Source organism: Diceros bicornis, chromosome 7, assembly GCF_020826845.1.
Source record: "Diceros bicornis minor isolate mBicDic1 chromosome 7, mDicBic1.mat.cur, whole genome shotgun sequence".
Taxonomy (NCBI): Eukaryota; Metazoa; Chordata; class Mammalia; order Perissodactyla; family Rhinocerotidae; genus Diceros; species Diceros bicornis.
Window position 1 is genome coordinate 34096125 of NC_080746.1, and position 9840 is coordinate 34105964.

Here is a 9840-nt window from a genome sequence, read left to right on the forward strand (position 1 = left end):
TTTGAATTGCACTCAAAACCGAGTGCTGTTTCTTCTTTATGCTGTTCTCTAACCAATAGTACCCCCTGTAAAATTTTATTTTCCCGTTGAGGCAGTCATAATTCCCTTTCCTGTGCCATGAAAGGCAATAACACTCACTGTCCTCAAGATCCAACAAAACAGTGTTCGAGAAAGAATGGGGTCCTCTAGAAATGAGTTCCTGTGGGAACCGCACAGAAAGGGTAAGCAGAAGTACGGAGGGAAATAGAATGCTAAAAGACTCAGTTCTTTCTGCAGCAGAAAAGAGGGGCAGAGAAAAGAGACTGGGCTTTTCATGGGGTAGTGAAGTTTATTCAAATTTCAGACAACGCAAAAGCTGTGGAGAGTGAACCCAGTGCAGAGGAGCACGCGGAGATTTTCCTCTCTGTCTAGGAGAATACTGGGTCACCAACCAGAAGCTAATGAACACTTATGGATGGTTATGGTGGAATAGTGTGTTCAGAGAGGTCGTTTCTTTCGTAATCCCATGACAGATGTTTTACTTTCAAACTTCTAAAATTATACAGGTAATACATATTAATTTGAGAATAGAGAAATATAATGAAGGTAATCATTATTCTATATGCTGTCCATTTACAATTACACTACATTGCTTTTTCAAAATTGGGATCATGTTGTGTATTCGATTTTTTAGCCTTTCTCACCTTATCAATACATTTTTTTCAGCTGCATATGACTCAGTTTTCTATTTGATCTGAAACAAGATAATTAAGAGAAGGGCCATAAACTCCAGCTGTAGCCATACCTCCAGCTGCCCTGGTTCCTTAACTTACTGAGTCTTGATTGTTCAATTCTGCCTTCAATTCTGTGAGATAACCCAGGACCCTTTCAATAAAATCTTCCTTTTATTTAATCTAGGAAGTCACTTTTTGGTGTTTGATACCAAGAAAACATTAAGCAATATACACAAGAATTATGGGAAAGATAAAGAAAAACAGAGGAAGACACTCAGATCTAGTAAAAAGTGTTGCTCTCTGTGGGGCAAGTCGAAGTTAAAAAAACAAAATAAAAAACGAACCGGTATCCAAAACTGCATGAAAAAGCGAGAGAAACTTACAGAGAAATGGAACACATTTAAAAAGAGAATTAGATCTTGTGGCAGCAGGGAAAGATATTAGAAATTGAGGAGGCTGCAATTTCATTAACTTGGTAAGTGCTATCCAGAGTTTAAAAAATCTGAAAAAAAAAGCATACGGCAAGATTTTAGGGAGGAGTATATGGCCTAGGATTGTCTAAGGACATAAGTGTGAGAAGAACTGAACGATAGTAACCCTGGACTAGAAACACTGAGGATTCTCCGGCTGGCGAAACCTCTAACATGAGACAACATTGATTGGATGAAATGCCAGGGAAGAGGCAGGGCATTGGCCAGTATAGCAAAAAAGAAGAGGAGAATGAGAGTTGTTTCCTCAAAAAGATTTTTTTAAACCTTTCTGTATTTTGCAAATATTCTAAATTAAGCATGAACAAGCAGGAGGTTCTGTTTTGTTTGAGATAAAGTACACACTTCTTATTAAAATTTAAAAGCTCACTAAAAAAATTAGTTGACAATTGCCACTTCAGAAGGAAGATCTTGTAAACCTCATCAGCTCTTCTTAGATGACTCGTCACGTTTCTCACTTAATTTTTCTCTCCATTTTGTTGAAGAAACAGGGAGACCATTTTGAATTAAACTAATATTTATATGCATAAAAAATTGGATGCATTAAATCTCTAGGGTGAGTCCATCTTTTCCTAAGATAAAAAAAATTTTCAGGGGGAAAAGAGACCATATGTGGATTCTTTTACAATGTGTCTATGGGCTGGAACCCTAAATTTGTCCATTATACTGTCCTCAAATTCAGGTCTTGAGTGACTACCTATGGTTGGTCTGTGTCCTATTCTATCAAGTTTCAAGCTTGCCACTGTATTTACTGCCAATCAACGTTCAGAGTTTGCTAGGGTACTAATGGATCTTGATCAGCGATATCGATTCTTCAAACTCCTCAGCCATTATATTGTATACTTTTAGAAATAGGTATTCATCTTTCCTAGTTGGCATAGAGGACAGCACATTCACAGACAATAATGAGTCAAGAAGCTAAAATAGACTTCTGACTGTTAGTCTGCTTTTCAGATGCAATTACTATTATTGGGCTCAATTCCACTGGTAGGATAGAGAGTTATGTGAGTTTTGGAATAGCAGTTGAATAGAAAGTTACAAGTCTGCGGAGTTTACATTTGCTTACGTTTTTCCTCTAAGATGTAGAATGGACAATAATGAGAGTAATGAATCTAGTGACTTCCTTTGAACACGTTCACTTTGAACTGGAGAGAAGAGAGATGAATGGTCACTGGCGCCTCTTTGAAGGCCCATGCTAGGGAAAAGGGATAGGAGGTGGAAAGAGGGGCGGGAAAGGGAGAAGTAGAAGGATGGAGAGATGATTTCTTTTCTTTTTCCAGGCAGGGTTTCCCCAGTTAAACATGAGAAAAAGAAAAGGAACTTTAATTCTCACGAGCAATATTATTTGTAGCTTGAGTTAATTAAAGCCATATGAGAAATTGACTATGCTGTATAAACATTTTTTAGTATGGTTTTGTGGATTTTCTTTTACTTTACAGTTTATGTTGCATTTAAAAGTTCCAACCTTGTCTCGCTGAGGTAAAGGGAAAAGATGATTTTCCATGCTTTCAAGCTTTATGATTTAAAACCGTGCAAGTCAAATCTGCCAGCAGATCCGAGGGCCTCATTTAGGAATCAAGAGGTTATGTCAAAGCTCGGAGACTGTTAAGTGCAAGAACAGATTTCAAGGCAAGAAGCAAGGTGGAAACTGAGTAAAAAGAGACGTTTTTCCTCAGAATAGAGTTGGGATGCCCAGAACTCCTTTTTGTCAGATGCTAGTGTCCAATTGACTGTGTTCCGTTGTACACAGAATTACTTTTAGAGTAGATTTATGGCCTTGTGTGAGGTTGCTTCTGTGGATGATCTCTGGGAAGAGGTAGCATGGTCGTCTCTAAATTTATGTCCACATCCTTGTTTAGCTCCTCAGCTTGTATGAGAACGTCAACACCACCCACAACACAGTTAATTATTAGTATACTTTGCTCTATACGTAATTGGCATCAGAAAGGAACTCTCCCTCAAATGTTGGTCAAACAGTATAACCTTAAACCTGTCGTTGCCAGATAGCTACCCAAAACTCTGAGGATGTGCCATACATCCATTTATGTAGAACATAAAATCCTTCTGTGGTTTATTATTTCATCAAAGAATAGGTTCCCAGACAGTATCGTTGGCTTCCTATAGAACTGTTTTTACTGAATTATGCTTTCCTGAGGGTGCTGGCTGTGTGTTATGTAGGTTGGCATAACTGGATCACATGTGTTCTTTCCGAATAAAAGCTAATAACTGGTTAGCTTGATTGGTTCAGGTCTTTTGCCCCAATCTCTTTTGCCATTCGAGGAAAGGGATACTGAACCAAGCTATTCTGACCCAAGTATGTGGGGTCGGCATCATTTCAAACTCTGATGAGTCATGGAGCTCTTCAAATACTTACACTTTTCTCTGGATTTAGGACCCAGGCTGTCCTTTCCAATCCACAGGTATGCTGCACCTCCTCCCTTCAGCGATCTCTCATCCCTGGGCAAAGAAGGCTGCTAAGAAAAGTTATCAAGACTTGGAAATAAGGCAAGGATGACTATATGCTATTTCAATATCATTCTGGAGTGTTGTCCAAGAGGCTCACCAAAGGATTATCTAATTCTCTAGGGAAATATACTTTTGTTTGGTTTACTATTTATTATTGATTGGAGCCTGAATTCTGTATAGTTAGAAGACTGATAAATTACAAATGATTTTTACCAGTAGAAATTAAAAGCATTCTTTCCAGTAGAAGAAAAATAAATCCAGAGATTTTTAATTGCCCTATAGGACATAAAATAGTTTTTTTTTTTAATAATTTTATTTATTTATTTTTTTCCCCCCAAAGCCCCAGTAGATAGTTGTGTGTCATAGCTGCACATCCTTCTAGTTGCTGTATGTGGGACGCGGCCTCAGCATGGTCAGAGAAGTGGTGTGTCGGTGCGCGCCCGGGATCTGAACCCCGGCCGACAGCAGCGGAGCGCACTCACTTAACCGCTAAGCCACGGGGCCGGCCCAGGACATAAGATAGTTTTTATCAAACTTGTTTCATCACTCCTTTCCTGACTGACTGTATAAACCTCTGTTCTGCAAATGCTCTTTGAGCCAGCTTTACCATCCTGCTGGTTCCATCATGAATGAGGTAAACAAATCTTTGACACATGGTCACTATGTATTTGAATGAGAGTTGTATTTTTAACATTTGAAAATTACACTTTTGGGCCAGCCCCGGTGGCCTAGTGGTTAAGCTCTGCGCGCTCCGCTTCAGTGGCCTGGATTTGGTTCCGGGGCACAGATCTACACCACTCGTCTATCAGTGGCCATGCTGTGATGGTGGCTCACATACAAAATGGAGGAAGATTGGCAATGGATGTTAGCTCAGGGTGAATCTTCCAAAGCGACAAAAAAAAAAAAAATTACACTTTGACAAAGCCTTTCTTTATTTGCTCTGTGAGGTCCATCTTACACTATTTCAGGGTTTCCTTTGTTTCTCTTCTAAAGAACTCTCTGTTCTTGGATCCCTGAAAGCCGTATTCTTGCTTCTGATGATTTTTATGAAAGGCAGAATGATGTCATGAGCAGAGAATCAATTTTAGAGTCAGACAGATTTGAGCTGAAATCATAGCTTCCTGACATACTAGCTTTGCAACTTGGAACAGACCACTTAACTTCTCTGGTCATATTTTTCTTTAAGATAGAATGAATCACATGTGTTGCAACAATTAAATTTCTCAGTTTATTAATTTGTAAAGTGAAGAAGTCAAATTGGTTAATTTCTGAAGTCCTCTTCAGTTCTAAAAGTCTCTGATTTCGACATTTAAGAGCTTCTTATTCTCATTTAACTTTTAAGAGTCAGAAGTTTAAATGTGGAATGTTCCTTTCTCCTGGGTCAATAGTTGGTTATAGAATAGCAACAGTAGGTTGAGCAGGGAAAACTCAAATATCCTCCACAAAGCAGGCTCATAAATTCCCAGGATGCCCAGTCACCAGGCCATCTCCAGGTAACTTTCAGTTCTACTCATTAAAATACCAGTTGCTTCCTTAGAGTTTAAATCTAAGTATCTAACAATTATTACAACTGGTGCCAAAGTCCACTGAAAAAAATACCAGATGAGGCTAGTTTATTCCTGGGACCATGATACCATCTTCACAGACAGACCTTGGCAGATGGTGCTGTTTCAGGGAATTATACAAAAATGAGACTCTCTAACAAGAAATTATTTTTCTCTATTCCTCTGGGCTCATAAAACTAATTTTAAGATTTCCTTATATAAAACTCTAAAAATAGGGCATGTTTCGTCATGTTCATGAGCTTAAAGTCTGTCTCCATATTAATTTTTTACAGTAATACCAAAATATGTTTTAATGATGCTCTTTTATGGATAGTGGCATAGTGTTATCCTGATAACATTTCTGACCTTAGCTAACCTGGTTTAATTTTCTGAAGTAATTTTGAAATTATATTGCAAAGCAGAATAATAATTATAATAATAACCTAAATATTTCCAAAGACTTAATTATATTACCACAAAAGCTGATGATTTCCTGGTTCTAAGGCATATGTGAATGATACATCCATTCTCACATTTTACTGGTTTGCTTAACTAGACAGAAGTTAAACTCTTATATAGCAAAATCATGAAGGGATATTTGTGAAACAAGTAACAGATCCCACTCACAGTCGAGGGGAGAAGATTACACAGGAGTGTGAATACCTGGAGATAGGGATTACTGGGCGCCATTTAAGAGTCAGCTCACCACAATTCACAAAAAGTGTCACAAAGCTTTACCTATGATTAAATTACAGAGACACAATATTTTCCAATGAAATCATTCTGTGTCTAAAATTTAAGAGTACTTTCTCTGGTATTTCAGCTTAACTGAGCATACAACTCAGCAACTATATTAACTTGGATTCTGTTCTCTTCCCCACATTTATTTGTTTAGCTGTAAATATCATAGGAAGTAATTTTTTTATTCCAAAATTCTATCTGAAGACTTTTTTTTTTTTTTGTGAGGAAGATTAGCCCTGAGCTAAATTCTGTGACCATCTCCCTCTGTTTTGTATATGGAGTGCTGCCACAGCATGGCTTGATGAGTGGTGCGTAGGTCTGTGCCCAGGATTCAAACCTGCGAACCCTGGGCCGCCGAAGTGGAGTGCACAAACTTAACCACTATGCCACCGAGCCAGCCCCCAAGACTTGTTTTAATAGCTCCATTTTTTCAGTGGCAATAGCTTTAAATAGATATATTAACTCTCGTCTATTATTATCAACTCATCTGTACTGGGGTTTGTGCCAATGGAAATACTATTCTCAGATTTGTTCTGCCCTGCATTTTCCCTCCCAAAGATAAATGAAAAATCAATTTTACTTTTAAAAGCTGTCTTGGGGATTTTACATTTCATGAAGTCCTCGTGCATATGGTTAAGTTGGCTCATTTATGATGGTATTTGAATCAACTGTTGAATGAAAGATGCTGTTTTATACTTCTATCCAGAAAATGATTTCCGTGGAGAGGAGTCTAAAATTTTCTTATAGCAGGATAATCCCCAAACTTTGTCCTTTTTATTTAATCACATAACAAATCTAAGTATTTTAGGATATTAGTAGGGTGTACTATGGACTGGGGAATAATAGCCATGAGAACTTGGGGGCTGAGGGTAGCACCTAAGGGGAATCATGATCTATCTTACGAAAAAGTCTCTGTAGAGACAGAATTGTGGAATCAAGAAAGCACAGAATGTCACAGCTGGAAACTTTTATGTCTTCTAGCCCAGCCCTGGGTTTTTTATTCAAAGTTTTATGTGAACAATTTGATGGCTTATAGTTCACTGCAGAAGATCCACTGAAAAGCATTCGATGTAGTAGAGAGGAAGTCAAATTGGTTAATCTTCAATCAAGAGAAGTGTGTGCGTTTCTCTCTTTTTTTTTTTTTTGAGAAATGGTAAGATTTCAGCCATTTCACAATCAGATCTTGCTTTGTTGTTATATGACTTCCACTGAGTTAAGCTAGCAGCACGTAAGTTTTAAATAAGAGCTTTATATTTAAACCAGAAAGTATATATATCACATCATATTTAAAATAGTTATTATAAAACATTTATTTCAACTATTTGCCCATTTCTTAATTTCCAAACATTTTCTAAAAAATATTTTACCTTAAGTAAATGTGATGCACAAGTGTGATACTAAGAATAGCTTGTAATATTTTCTATGTTTACATTCCCTACCCCATAGATTATAGTTCCTTCTCACTTATCCCTAAGAGTTCCATTCAAATAGGGGGGAAACAACCTAGTATTCCAGATTCTATAGTTTGGAAGGGACTGAAAGGAAGCAATCCAGAAAAGCACAAAACTTTGAGTTTTTTAAATTTAGTTTTTATTGATTTTTAAAAATTACAATGATAATATAGGTATGTTGAAAAAAATTGAGGATTTTTAACTTTATATTGTTAAATGGTAAAGACTTCCCCTCCTGCTCTTGTCCTCCCCACTAACACTGTCAGCAGTTTGGTGTGTGTCTTCCTAGTCATTTTATGTGCACGTAGATATATGTAAAATGTAGCTTTAAAAAATTAGGTTATTTCTGCAGACTGTTCTGCATGTTTTTCCCAAATTCAATAACATACTTTGTTGGTAGATAAAGAGCTCGCTCATTCTTTGAAATGATGACATATTGTTCCATGGTATGGATGTGCCATCGTTGAGCTAACTCCTTTTCCCAGTCATTGATGGATATTCAGGATGTCTCCAGTTTTCATCTACTATATTGTATGTGAGTTTCTTTTCATTTAATGTAATCTGCCTTACAAATAATCCAAGAGTATTCAGTAGGTAACTTCACATTACTCTAGTTGAAAAGAAAATTAATCTGTCAAAAAAATATTTCTTGACTAACTGCCATGTGCTGATAAAGCACATTGCTAAGTATTTGGGAATCAAAGATGTATAGTATAGAGGTTTACCCTTAAGGAGCTTATAATGTAATATAGTGCTTTAGAGAGTGATGCGCCCAAGGTCTTGAACCTAATTATTCTAATCTCATGCTTTGATTTAGGGTTGCTATACAGTGCTGTCTTCCTGAACATATTATTTAAGTGGATAAAAATTAATAATCACAGATTAGTTATCTATTGCTATTTACCACATTACCACAAATTTAGCAGTTTAAAACAACACACATTTATTATTCACAGTCTGTGGCTCAGGAATCTGCACATGGCTTACCTGGGTCCTTGGCTTCCAGGTCTCTCATGAGGCTGCAGTCAAGATATCAACCAGGGGTCTCATCTGAGGCTTGAATGAGGAAGGATCTGGTTCTGAGTTCATGTGTTTGTTATGTCAATGCAAATAATTCATTATCTACATATAAATCAAAATTAGGGTGAGTTTATTATGAGCCAGATCTGAGGACTAGCCAGGGGCCTTCCTTCCCCAAGGAAGGAAGGACACCAAAGAAGTGGTGTGTACAGAGTGGTTTTATACCATCTTGGAACAAAGAGCATACATCACATATGATAGGAATGTCCCTTTTACAATTGTCACGAGATGCTTAGCTGGCACAGCAGAAGGCGAGTGGACACAAGGTGAGCATAACAGGTCAGTAATTAATCCTTAGTTTAGGGAGAGATACTTATCCTTAAGGAAATGCTGATATGGGGGAGGTTACATTCCTATCTTTAGGGGAATCATTCTTGTCTTTGGGACATAGTAAATATTTAAAGCAGACGTACAGTGCATGCTCAACAGGCCACATCAGGCCCTTTTGGGAAAAAAAGGTCAGGCTGAATTAGTTTTAAACCAAATGTCTTCCTCATATGCTCCAATATATACTTTTGCTTTTCATTTATTTATCAGTTAGCAGGATTCAGTTTCTTGTGACCTGTCAGACTGAGCGACTCATCTCCTTTCTGGATGTTGGTTGGAGGTTGCCCTCAAGTCTTTGCCACATGCGCCTCTCCATATGGTGGCCAATGAAGGGTAGCAGAACATTCAGCCTCCCCAAATATGCCACTTTGACATAAGGATTATTTTGAGCCAAAGGCAATTGAGAAGAAGCAGATGCAAGAAAAGCCCTCTACCCTTTTCCTATTTGCCTAAAAGCAGGACACAAATTTGTCAAGTTGTCAGTCCTCCTCTCTCTACCAGGAAGGACAGAAGTTAATCACCAAAGACAACTCTAGACCCTTATCAGCCCAGAGATGGCACCAGAGGAACCTACATAACAAACATTATCAACTAGCCCTCATCTTCCGTTAGTTCCCTGTGTATTTACCTTCCCACAATTTGCCACTCCTAGAAACTCAAATTCCTTTTCCTTTGTCTTGTCACTTCTCTAAAAATTTATTATTCTTTTGTTAAGATGCTATACAAGCCCAAATTCTAAGCACTCCTTGAGTTACTCATCCTTGAGTGCTCCCATGTGTATGCAGGATGCATGTGTTAATAAACTACTGTTTGTTTTTCTTTTGTTAATCTGTCTTTCATCAGTCTAATTTATAGGGCCCCAGCTGAAGAACATAGAAGGGTAGAAGGAAAAAGTTTTTTTCCTCCTCTGCACTTATGTCATGAAAGCCCGCACAGGAGAATCAATAAAAAATGTCTGTTAGTAAGACAGAAATTATAGTCTTATGTAAAAAAATCACAAAATGATATCCTCTTATCTTTGCTGCTTTTT